Here is a 13,756-nt window from a genome sequence, read left to right on the forward strand (position 1 = left end):
GGGCTGGGACTGTGGTACCTGGAGACCCCCGGCCTGGCTGGAGAGGGCGGGGGCAGCAGCTTGTCGCCTTCTGGCAATGAGGCCTGCGGTTGCAAATCATGCATTTTCAGAGAAGTTAGAAATTTGGGTGAAATCTCCCAGCTTTCAAGCACCTACAGTGAATGTCAACAACTGCTTTACGGGCTATAAGCCTCTGGTGTCTGGGTGGTTCCTGGAGGTGCTCCTTTACAACTTCTGGACGCGTCAGCTGTTAACAGCTGTTAATTCTCCACGTTTGGGGGGCAGATGTGGGCAAAGATCACTTGTCAGTCAGTCTGTAATTTTTGGCTTCTCCACGAAATGCACAGAATTTGTGTTAAGTTGGGAGCTGGCAGGGCATGACTGAACACTGGGGACTGTCTCTTTAGTGATCAGAGGCAGAAGCACAATGAATGCTGGTGACCACGTGACAAGGAGTTAAGGTAGTTACGTTTTGCCAGAGAACACAAGGACACTGTAGAGCACAGACAGGTGAAGAGTTTAACACAATTTATTTTTGCTTAAATAATCGACTAGGTCATCCAGTGTATGGTTTTTCATACATATGTCATTAGAGCTATGTGTCAGTGAATGCTGATTTTATATGAATATAATCAACAAATTAAAGAATTTCACCAAAACCCAAATAAAAATGCCCTTTAAAACACAGCAGCCTTATTAACCTAATATGACATGGCGAGAATGGTTACAAATGATTGGCTTACTGAAAGGTGTCTACATCTTATAGCCAGTACACGATACAGGAGTAATTTTACAGCGTGCTGCCATTCTACCAGCTAAGAATTTCTGTTCAGTCCATTTAAAGCCCCCCTGACGGGGGCCTCTTTTGAGCACCATCCACCTCTAAAGCGGCAAGCATTACCCTTTTAAGCACTAACAGCACCCCCCTCCCCCTAAAGCGACTACTGTATAGATTTTTTTTTTCATTTTTAGATCATTTCATTGAAAAATTGGCAATAGCAACAAATATTAGATGAAGGGCTTTGTGTTTACAGATAAAATCTTCTGTGTTGCAGTATACTGTAGTGTTTGCAAAATTGGAAAAGATTTAATCAAAATAAGGTGATACACATGCATCAAAATATTAGTATTCTGAAGAAAAATTTTTTTCACAGAACTACAGAATTCCTCATTTGGGGAATTATTTAAATTTGCAGCAGATTTTAAAGATTTGTTTGTTTTTTTTTAAATCAAGCTAGCAGTTTTGCATATACAAACATTATAATTGCTAATATACAAGAATCAGTGAAGGTTCCCCCACCCATTACCCCTCCTCCCTCTTCTAGGGTGAAGTCACTTGAGACCCTTATTATGTTAAATGCATTTGTAATATTCTGTTTGTGTTCTAAGAGGCAGTGCCTTATCAACATTTATTCTATTTTTCTGTTAGAATTTATACAGTGTTATTATTTACAGCAAAACTATAGATGTTTTAAAAAAGAAACAAATAGTGTTTATACCCTGACAGTTTGGGTCCAAGAAAAATAAGGCGAGCTGTTGTGGGTTTAGTAATTTTAGTGTTTCTCCATGATTTGATCATTCCATCTCCTCCTCCTTCTGTCCCTTCTGGTGGCAGAAATTTCTTCCTTTTTTAAATGACACCAAATTACTTGAGATAAACTGTTAACAGCATGGCTTCTTGTATATACACTGCATTGCTAATTGCATACGTGCCAATCCTGGGAATGAAAGTGAATTTCCATGCTCTGTAAATTGGCTCATGCTAAATTAAAATGTGGGTGGGTTTTTTTCTTTTTCTTTTTGCATTAAAAAAAAATCATGCCATTAATATGTGGAAGCGGCAAACACATACACCCTTCTCTGTAAATTTTTACTTCCTGCTGACAACTTCCATGAATTTCTCAATACTGGCAGTAAAAACACATGATCCTGTGGAAAGAGAAACAATAGGTGTTGAGTTTAGCTTTCTTTCCCGAGCCCCACCCTTTTTTTAAAGAAGTTGCTGTAGTCTCCCTTGCCATTCAACAGAAAAGCCTCAGAGAATGGGGGACCTCAACTTCCTAATGGGGTGGTTTAGTATGCTTTTGACTGAGGTGATTCGCTAGATGTGTCAGAGGACAAAGCCCTGAGGTGTGCTGGAAAGCTCTTAGAAGGCAGTGACCTTCTCTGGGTGACCCTGGATCCTCCAAAGAACTTTCTGTGTTAGGGGTTTCGGGGATTGAGTTAGAAAGACCCTCTTCTGGTTCTGTCTCTGTTGCTCAGGTCATTCACTCAGGTACTAGGGAAAGCCACTTGGAGACCTCTGGACCTCAGTCTTATCTGTGATTTATTAAAGAGGCTGACAGTGGTGCTCTGAGGTTTCCATCAAAATGTGTGGGTTTTAAGGGCACACAGGACCAGGGATACAGAGTCAGGATGGAGCACCTGAGTCATGCCTGTATGTTTTATGCTAAGTTTCTCTCACCCCACAAAATGCTACCTTTCATAAAGGGAGAACAGTCTCATTACTTTGGTTACTATGAAATTGCTTTTATATGCAAATGCAAACTCATGACTATTTTATGCCATTGCAAAGAATATATTTTTTCTCCTGCCTCACATCAGGTCACGACAGGATAGATTAATTTTTTTTTTATTTTATTTTTTTTTTTTTTTAGGATAGATTAATTTTATTTGAGATTTTTTATGGAGGCTCTACTGAGAACATCTTGTCCTATCTGATTATACCTGCATAAAGTATCAATGTTTTATAACCAGTCTCAATACATCAAAATAAATTAACCTCCTTTGCCAGAGGTTTTCATACTCCTATGCGGAATTGTTCTTGGTAGGAATGCCTCTTCCACAACACAAAGTTCTTCCTGCATACGTCCATTCCTCCTGCTTAGTGTGAAAAGGTGACAGACCTGAGTGCCTGTCTGAGAACAAGACATAGCCCCTAGAGAAAAGGCGAGTCAGGCAAGATTAATTTTGGGAACAACCCTATTCATTCACATACATGCCACAGACTATTTCTGCTGGTTCGGAAGAACCGTTAGAATTCTGCTTCTGTTGGGGTTTAAGATTGTTCACCCTGACCTTGAGGTTGTTTATGTACCCCAGTCAAGTCTCCTTGCCTTTAGATGGAATATCCTGGGGTTCTATAAACATGTCAGTGCGGTACTTCCTCTGTCTGCCCCACTATGGTTCTGCCTTCCTTTTTTGTATTAAAAGCCTACTGACCTCCATGCCCCAGGTCACTAATGCTTGGAGCCAAGAACATCAAAGTATCAATTCCTTCTGGGGTGATCTGAACACCTGCCCCACACCCATGACTCTGCAGCAGTTCCAGAGAAGGAAAGTGAGTCATCTGAGCAGACCATGTTCCAGAGAGTGTGCACATTAGAGTAAGAAGATCAAGATTTTCTCACCTCTGCTTTTACTGTCTATTCCTAATCTTCCAGGCACCAGGCTTCTTAGATGGTTCTATGATAATGTTACTCCAGTGATCTCACTTTGTTTTCTTAGGGAAACTTCTCGGCAATTTTCTTCTAATTGAACACCACCCCCCTCAACTTTTTACAGCTTAACTGATACAGAATTTACATACCATATAATTTATCTATTGTAAATATAGGTTAATAATAAATGTATATAGATATGCAATCATCACTACAAACACTACAGTTCAGCTCTGTTTGGCCTCATTTTCCAAAAACCAATCCAACTTCCCACTTAATCTTGCAGTAAGAAGCAAGATCTTTCTCTTATCACCTCAATGCAAGCAAACATTATCTTGCTAGAAATAGTGGATATGTTTATATAATTTAAAAAAATCTATTACTTACACCTATTTATATTCGGGTATAACGTGAAGGATCGTTTAAAAAGTTGAGTGTTATTTCCCCTTTTATATCTACCTTGTTCTTGGTAACATAGTCAGGATGTATAGGCCCCAACCACATGGGGTGCAAGAATGTTATTCATTGGACAAAAGTGTATGCCAAGGACAGTGTTACACAAAGAGCATGAACATCTTGGCTGAGTGGCTCTGGGTTGTTACACAATAGTGACAGTCTGTATAAACTGTGATGAGATCGCCATCTGATGGAAAGGTGCAAGAGCAGGCTTCCTCAAGATGACATTTCAGAAATAGAATTTGAGTCATCTTCTCTGTCTGGGTTTAAATCTGAGTTTGAAGCATCTGCATTTAGAAATCTGTCTTTGGGTTTTCATGCTTTTCAAACCCAAATGTAGTAGAAAACAACTCAGAAAAACCATCGTTTTATTTAGTCATTTCAGTATACATTTGTTTTAAGAAATTTAAAATATCAAAAAAGAACTATTCATAGGATTTTCAAGGCAGTTTATATTTCACAGATGAATGTTGTACTTTCTTCGTCACGTTTTCAAGCCAGGAATACATATTTAGGCTAAAACCAACCTTTCCTTTATAGGTTCGTGTAATAGTGGTACTTTACACCTAGTGTGTAGCTAAGAAGAAACTAACAGCAACATCACACATGCACACACACCCACATACACACCCTTTACACCTTCAGCTCTCTGTGTAGTGGTACTTAACCACTAGTACCTAGCTAAAAACAAACTAACAGCAACATCTCTCTCTCACACACGCACACACACCCCTTACACCTTCAGCTCTCTGCATAGTGGTACTTAACTGCTAGTACCTAGCTAAAAACAAACTAACAGCAACATCTCTCTCTCTCACACACACACACGCACACACACACCCCTTACACCTTTAGCTCTCTGCAGTTCTGCCCAATAAACCTTTTCATGCCTACTGCCCATACTCTCCACTGAAAATCACTGTTTAGCAGTCTCCACTGGTTCTCAAACTTAGATACACATTCGAGTTATCTGGGGAGATTTTAAAAAATCCCAGTATCCAGGCCATATCCTGTATCAGCTGGGTGGCGCACAGCATAAAAATTAAAAAAAAAAAACCCTGTAGATGATTCCAGTGTTCCACCCACATTAAGAGCCAGTATATATGTTCTGAAGCAGTGCTTCCCAAGGCTCAAAGTGCATACCTATCACCCAGGGATCTTCAAAAGTGGATTCTGATCGAGTAGGTCAGGGTGAGCCAGGAGTTTCTGCATTTCTAGTAAGATTCCCGGGTGATGCTGATACTGCTGGTCTACAGATCACACTTGGAAGATCTAGCGAATCTAGACTACATGCCATTCATCATCCCAATTGGTTTCCAATTTCCTTTTCTTTGCTCCATCTTCATTTATCTCTAACTCCTCTTTACCCTCTAAGTGTGTTTCAAATGCCATCTTCTTGAAAGTTTGGGCTATCTTCTCCCTAGTGAGATCCGCCTTTGCAGGCTAACTCTTACTCATTTAAAGACTGAGCTCTGTTATGCCTTAAAGAAAGCCTTTTCCGATATGCCTTCGCTATAGCCCCACTGAGAACAGAGAATCTGTTATTCTAGTTCTTCTCTTCCTAACCCACCTCTCTCTTCCATTCCATTCTCTTTTTCTCTCTTGTTAAGGAAGTCATGAGGCTAAGAATATTTTTTCCTAAGCATTAATTCTAATTACTTTATGTAATGCTCATTGTGTAATTAAAAAATAATTCCCAGTTTGTGTAGATTTGTTCCTCAACTAATACCAATAAGCAGGACTTAATTTTTGCTTGTTCTCTTCTAGTGGCTTCTGATTAAAAAATATCTGAGGTAAAAGGGCCAGTTTTAAAAAAAGAAATTATTGGGAAAGCATTGATGTACATGTTGGCAGTGGAAGAAAAATACAGCGCTCAAGTTTTATAGTTAACTTAGCAGGGCAACTAAATATTGTCATCATTATTACATGTTTTTGATGTGCCAGGCACTGTTCTAAGGCGGATTAGCTTGTTCAATCCTAATAACAATGAGGTATTATTGCTTCCATTTTACAAATAAGGAAACAGAGCCACAGGGCTGTTACACTGGCAGTGTATTCAGCATGCGGGAGAGCCAGAACTGGAAGTCAAGCTGCCTGGCTATTGAGCCCTGCTTTTAGTTAATTAGGGATTTTTTTTTAAGGGTAAGAAAAGTGGAAAGAAATGCTATATAAAAGCATTATCTACTCCAGATGAATTCTGGAAAATATTCTGGAGGTCAGGGTCCTGAATTTAGGGTGAAGTAATTCATACCAGAGTTCTGATTTCCTGGAAGCAGAATCAGGAAGTCGGAGTTAAAATCCGTTCCTATCATTAACTACAACCTCATTGATTCTGCTCTCTGTATTAAAGAGGAATGAGAATATCTATTCTGCTGGTTTCCCAGGGATACTATGAGAAACAAGTGATACAAAATAACAAAGTGTTCTGAAGTATAAACCAGCGTGACACACAGAGGATCTCAGTGATGCTGTTGTTCCGACCTCTCCCATCGCTGTCCTCACACCTGCTGCTGCTGCTCAGCCTCCTAAACTCAGGATCTTCCCGGTGCTGTTCTTGGCTCTCTTCTCACCTCTTTTCTTTTTAAAAATTTACATCATTTTTTAAGAATTGATGTAGGGTGTATAAGAATTGATTTACAGTGTTGTATTAGTTTCAAATGTAGAGCAAAGTGGTTTTTTTTTTTGAGCAAAGTGTTTTATACATATTTTTATATATGTACACAAACATACACACACACACACACACATACATATACAGGTTGTTGTTGTTGTTTAGTTGCTCAGTTGTGTCCAAATCTTTGTGACCCCATGGACTGAAGCACGCCAGGCTTCCCGGTCCTTCACTATCTCCCAGTGTTTGCATAAACTCATGTCAGTTGAGTCGATGATGCCATCCAACCAACTCATTCTCTGTTGCCACCTTCTTCTCCTGCCCTCAATCTTTCCCAGCATCAGGGTCTTTTCCAAAGAGTCAGTTCTTTGCATCAAGTGGCCAAAATATTGGAGCTTCAGCATCAGTCCTTCCAATGAACATTCGAGCTGATTTCCTTCAGGATTGACTGGCTGGATCTCCTTACAGTCCAAGGGACTCTCAAGCGTCTTCTCCAGCACCACAGTTTGGAAGCATTGATCTTCAGAACTCAGCCTTTTTTATGGTCCAACTCTCACATCTGTATATGACTACTGGAAAAACCATAGCTTTGACTATCTGGACCTTTGTTATCAAAGTGGTGTCTGTTTTTAAATATGCTATCTAGGTTGGTCATAGCCTTTCTTCCAAGGAGCAAGTATCTTTTGATTTCATGGCTACAGTCACTGTCTGCAGTTATTTTTGAGCCTAAGAAAATAAAGTCTGTCACTGTTTCCATTGCTTCCCCATCCATTTGCCATGAAGTGATGGGACTGAATGCCGTGATCTTAGTTTTTTTAATATTGACTTTTAAGTCAACTTTTTCACTCCCCTCTTTCACTTTCATCAAGAAGCTCTTTAGCTCTTCTTCACTTTCTGCCATAAGGGTGGTGTCATCTGCGTATCTGTGGTTATTGATATTTCTCCCAACAGTCTTGATTCCAGCTTGTGCCTTATCTAGCCAAACATTTCACATGATGTACTCTGCATATAAGTTAAATAAGCAGGGTGACAATATACAGCCTTGACGTACATCTTTCCCAATCTTGAACCAGTCTGTTGTGCCATGTACTATTCTAACTGTTGCCTCTTGACCTGCATACAGGTTTCTTAGGAGGCAGCTAAGGTGGTCTTGCATGCCCATCTCTTTAGAATTTTCCACAGTTTGTTGTGATTCACACAGTCAAAAACTTTCACATAGTCAATGAAGAAAAAGTAGATGTTTTTGTGGAACTCCCTTGCTTTCTCTATAATCAAGTGAATGTTGGCAATTTAATCTTTGGTTCCTCTACCCATTTTAAATCCAGCTTGTACATCTGGAAGTTCTTGGTTCACATACTATTGCAGCCTAGTTTGTAGGATCTTGAGCATTACCTTGCTAGCGTGTGAGATGAGTGCAATTGTGTGGAAGTTTGAACATTCTTTGGCATTGCCCTTCTTTGGGATTGGAATGAAAACTGACCTTTTCCAGTCCTGTGGCCACTGCTGAGTTTTCCAAATTTGTTGACATATTGAGTGCAGCACTTTCACAGCATCAACCTTTAGGATTTGAAATAACTCAGTTGGAATTCCATCACCTCCATTAGCTTTTGTTTGTAGTAATGCTTCCTAAGGCTCACTTGACTTCACATTCCAGGAGGTTTGGCTCTAGGTGAGTGAGCACACCATCGTGATTATCTGGGTCATTAAGATCTTTTTTGTATAGTTCTTCTGTGCATTCTTGCCACCTCTTCTTAATCTTCTGCTTCTTTTAGGTCCATACTATCTCTGTCCTTTATTGTGTCCATCTTTGCATGAAATGTTTCCTTGGTATCTCTAATTTTCTTGAAGAGATCTCTAAGTCTTTTCCATTGTATTGTTTTCCTCTATTTCTTTGCATTATTCACTGAAGAAGGCTTTCTTATCTCTCCTTGCAATTTGGAACTCTGCATTCAGATGGGTATATCTTTCCTTTTTGCCTTTTGCCTTTGTTTCTGTTCTTTTCTTGGCTATTTGTAAGGCTTCCTCAGACAACCATTTTTCCTTGTCGCATTTCTTTTTCTTAGGGATGGTTTTGGTCACCGCTTCCTGCACAATATGATGAACCTCATCGTACTTCAGGTACTCTATTGGATCCAATCTCTTGAATCTATTTGTCACTTCCATTGTATAATCCTAAGGGATTTGATTTAGGTCATACCAGAATGGCCTGGTGGTTTTCCCTACTGTCTTCAATTTAAATCTGAATTTTGCAATAAGGCGTTGGTGATCTGAACCTCAGTCAACTCCCAGTCTTGTTTTTGCTGACTGTATAGAGCTTCTCCATCTTCGACTTCAAAGAACATAATCAATCTGATTTTGGTACTGACCATCTGGTGATGTCCATGTGTAAAGTTGTTTCTTGTGTTGTTGCAAGAGGGTGTTTGTTATGACCAGTGAGTTCTCTGGGCAAAACTCTGTTAGCCTTTGCCCTGCTTCATTTTATATCCCAAATTTGCCTGTTACTCCAGGTATCTCTTGATTTCCTACTTCTGCATTCCACTCCTCTATGATGTAAAGGACATCTTTTTGTTTTGGTGTTAGTTCTAGAAGATCTTGTAGGTCTTCATAGAACCATTCAATTTCATCTTCTTCAGTATTAGTAGTTGGAGCATAGATTTAGATTACTGTAATGTTGAATGGTTTTCCTTGGAAACGAATAAAAATCGTTCTGTTGTTTTTGAGACTGCACCCAGGTAGTGTATTTTGGACTCTATTGTTACTGTGAGGGCTACTCCATTTCTTCTAAGGGATTCTTGCCCACAGTAGTAGATATAATGGTCATCTAAATTAAATTCACCCATTTCCATCCATTTTATTTCACTGATTCGTAAAATGTTGATGTTCACTCTTGCCATCTCCTATTTGACCATTTCCAGTTAACCTTGATTCATGGGTCTAACATTCCAGGTGTCTATGCAATACTGTTGTTTACAGCATCAGACTCTATTTTCACCACCAGACGTACCCACAACTGGGTGTTGTTTCTGCTCTGGCCCAGCTTCTTCATTCCTTCTGGAGCTATTTCTCTGCCCTTCGCCAGTAGCATATAGGACACCTACCGACCTGGGGTGTTCATCTTTCAGTGTCATATCTTTTTGCCTTTTCTCACATGTTCACAGGCTTCTCAAGGCAAGAATGCTGAAGTGGTTTGCCATTCCATTCTCCAGTATAGTAATGACAAGATATTGAGTATAGTTCCCTGTGCTACGGAGTAGGTCCTTGTTGTTTACCTGTTTTATATATATTGTTACTGTTTAGTTGCTCAGTTGTGTCCAACTCTGAGCAACTTATGACATGTGGTTCATGTCATAAACCACATGAACTGTAGCCCACCACATTCCTCTGTCCGTGGGGATTTTTAGGCAAGAATACTGGAGTGGGTGGCCAGCATTTTATATATAGTAGAGTATATGTTAATCCCAAACTCCTAATTTATATCCCTGCCCCCATTTCTCTTAACACTACTATTGATAATAATAGCTGAGTGCTCACTATGGACTTGCCAGTCACTATTTTAAGTGATTTACATAGAGTAATTCATTTAATTCTAGCAACAACTCTATGACATATGTTACTCTTATCCTAATAGGGGCCAAGAAATTAAGGCACAGAAGTTAAATAGGTTAGTCAAGCTTACACAGCTAGTAAGCCTGTGGTTTATGTTCACTCAGGCTACTTCTATACCACATTAAGATCATTAGCCTACATTTCTCTTCCTCATTACTGACAAATACTGAAGCACTACAGATTGACCTATTTCAACCTCTAATTTTATTTTTCTCCTCTTAGGGTCTATAATTTTGTTAGTGATTACACACAAGTTCACAATCTCACTCCCTCTATAGAGTTAATCTGGTTGTTACACTTCTAAAATGTTCTTCACATCTGCCCTCAACTTTCTGTTGTCTCTGCCCGGGTTCAGGCCCTCATTGTGTCTTGTAACTGAGTTCCTCATGTTCAAACTCCTCCCACTAACTCCCTTGCCTACCACTAGGGTTACCTAACTCCCATCTGACTGTATTATTCTCCCACCACAACACTTTCAGTGGTACCCTATTGTCTCTAGGATAAAGGCCACAGTCGTGAGCACAGCAAGTATCATCACACTGCCCAGTCTTAAATCCAACTCTGTCTTCAGAAGCCACTTTAAATATGCACTTCCAAGAAGCTTTGCAAGCTCTCCTCCATTGGAGTTTATTACATCTTCCAGTGAATTCTCCTAGCAATTTGTTTATATCTTTTATTATAGCTCTGTATTTTGACTTGTGTTGCTTACAGTCATGTGTGCCTCTTGGTCTAGCCTGTAGTTATATGCCCTCAAATAAGTAGCGATGCTTGGGATAATGTCTTTTTTTCAATTTATATATATGTATTTTTTTTACTGAAGCAAAGTTGATTTACAATGTTGTGTTAATTTCAGGTGTACAGCAAAGTCATTTTATATATACGTGTATACACACACACACATATATATTCTTCAGATTCTCTTATATGTTATTATAAAATATTGAGTACAGTTCCCTGTGTTATACAGTAGGCCCTGGTTGATTATTTTATATATAGTAGTGTATCAATTCCAATCTCCTGATTTCTCCTTCCCTCACCCCTGTTTTCCTTTTTATAATCATATGCATGGTTTTCCATGTCTGTGAGTCTCTTTCTGTCTTGGAAATAAGTTCATTGTATTTTTTTTATTTTTTTTAAGATTTCACATATAAGTGGTACGTCTTTGTTCACCTGAGTGTGAGATCTCCAGGTCCATCCATGTTGCAGCAAATGACATTACTTCATTCTTTTTTATGGCTGAGTTGTATTAGGAAAATGTCTTAGATGTGGGACTCTCTTGATCACAAACACCGTGTGTGTCACATGCTGAGAGTAGAGGGGCTCTAAATGTGTGGGGTCACTTATTTATAAAAGCTTGTCAGCCAATTTGCATTATAGGAAAGTTTCTTTTATCCACTGATAGCAAACTGCAAGGATTAAAATATTTTATGGTAAAACCAAACAAATATGCTAGAGGGCCACGGCTGAATATATAGGCAGTTTTAGATTAGAATAGATAGAACAGCTTGGAGATCTCTAGGAAGGAAGAGGTCAGAGGCAACCTTCTAAAGCACTGTTCCTCTTCAAAATGTTGTTCTTTGGGGCTCAATCCTGAGCCCCTTCTTTGCTCACTTTCACGTTCTCCCTAGGGAATCACATCTATTCTCTGGTGTTCCCTTTCTCTGATATTCAGGAGTCACCTCTTGAGTGATAACACTAATTTTTATATGCCAAGTCACAATCTTTCCTCAGAGCTCCAGACTTATGTACTGACAAATGGCCTGAGTTCTTGATAGTTTTAAAACTCATTCTGTTCCTTTTTCCACCACCCACTTGCTTACACTTGGAACCTGGGTGTCATTCTTGACTCAACTCTTCTCCATCCTACCTCCAAGCCATCAGATACCATCGACTTTCTTAAAACTACGGCCCAGGTCCTAGCCTTGTCATCATGTGGCTTAGTTGGACTATAGCAATAATAACCTAGCTCATCCCCTTCAGTTTATTCTTGTTTTCCCTCCAATCCTTCTCTACATAGCAGATGTGTTTAAAAAAAAAAAAAATTAGGTCAGACTTGCTTAAAATCTTTCAAAGGCTTCAATTTTTTTTTTTTTTTAGAATGAAATCCAAATCCTATATTCTGGCCTATGATGAAGCATTTCTCACTTCATTATGGACCTGCCTCAGTCACCACTAGCTCATCAGGCTCTGGGGCACTGATCTTCTTCCCTGTCCTCAAATGTGTTAGGCCTTTTCCTACCTCAAGGCCCTTGCAGATGTTGTATCCTTTGCTTGGATTCCTCTTTTCCTCCCCGTTTTCATTGCTGATGGCACCTATGAGGCCTGAGCATAAATGGCATGACTTTCCCCAGCTCTCAAGTCTAAATATGTTCCTGTGTTATTCTTCCTTGGATCCTGGACTTCGTATTTTCAGCCCTTAGGTGACATGTGTCCCATCTCTTTCCCCTTTGCAGGCTGAGAGATGCAGAAGGGCAGAGGCCATGGAGGTTTTATTCACTTCTGTGTATCTTGCCTTTTTACTCTAAGCCAGGTAGAAGGTCAAATACTTTTTGAAGACATGAATGAAAAGAGTCAACTTTTTGACCTTGGGTCATAAAGTATTTCCCTAGCAGGCCTGGGTGCTGTTGCTGCTCCTGGCTTCCACGTGGCTGTGAGATCTTGAGCATTTCCCTGAAAGAGGTTTAAAATGCAGCTGTTCCACAGTCTTTTATGGCATATATCTGGGGGCCTTCTCATGCCACAGGCTCACTAATCAGTTCTCTAAAGGTATTTTTAAAGTAAACATTTGGAGATTACGGCTATGGAGGTTTGTTTTATTTTAAAAAACAAAACCAAACACTGAGTATTTTCACTTGTGTACTGTATGAAGACATTTACTACAGGTTGCCTTTACACATGTATTTGATTAAAAATGCTTTAGGTTTCTGATAATAATCAAATACTGTTTAACTACTAGTATGAGTAACAGTTAAGAGCTTGGCTCTGGATAAGTTCAAGTTTTATTTTTTTGCTCATTAGCTACTATAGACCTTGGGTAAGTCATTTAATTCTTCCAAATTTCAGTTTCCTTATTTATTAAAATAGGGATAATAGTATTTACCTTATAGCATTGTTTTGGGGACTACATAAGGTAATGTATGTAATGGTCTTACCTGGCATATAGTAATTTCTGATAGGATATGACTATTATTATTATTCATAAGTAATTTTAGAAAGACAGCTTAGTGGAATTGGACACTAAGTGAAGTGTCAATCTTGAGTTAAGTTCTAGTTCTTCCAATCACAGCTGTGTAACAGAAGAAAGGTCATATGACCTCTCTGAGCCTTAGCATCCTCATCTGTAAAAGGTAGCAATCAAAATTGGTCTGAGATTCCTAGAGGCTTGTTTGAAGAGTAAGACAAAAATGTAAAAGCACTTTATAAGGTATAAATCATTATATATTATGTATATATCTTTATATTTATTTTAACCCATTATCTTACTTATTTTCAGCCATCAGCTTTTCCCTTACATTAAAAATAGGATGGCTATGACTCAGTATTAAAGAAAGGCAGGTGTAGGATTCAGATAGCTCAAAATTCAACTGGCTATAAAAGCAGAATAAAAATTTTAATGTTACCATCTGATATTCAGTGAAATTTG

The 13,756-nt window shown here is 39.0% G+C and overlaps 1 protein-coding gene across 1 annotated transcript in view; it reads right to left on the reverse strand.

Annotated features, from left to right (window-relative positions):
• Positions 1-511: 511 nt before the first annotated feature.
• Positions 512-13,756, reverse strand: part of ANK3 (ankyrin 3) — a 366,098-nt gene continuing 352,853 nt past the window's right edge. The window contains exon 45 of the mRNA XM_065922389.1: positions 512-1,929. The gene's annotated coding sequence lies outside the window, so the exon portion shown is untranslated. The remainder of the gene's footprint in view (positions 1,930-13,756) is intronic.

Source organism: Muntiacus reevesi, chromosome 2 (assembly GCF_963930625.1).
Source record: "Muntiacus reevesi chromosome 2, mMunRee1.1, whole genome shotgun sequence".
Classification (NCBI taxonomy): Eukaryota; Metazoa; Chordata; class Mammalia; order Artiodactyla; family Cervidae; genus Muntiacus; species Muntiacus reevesi.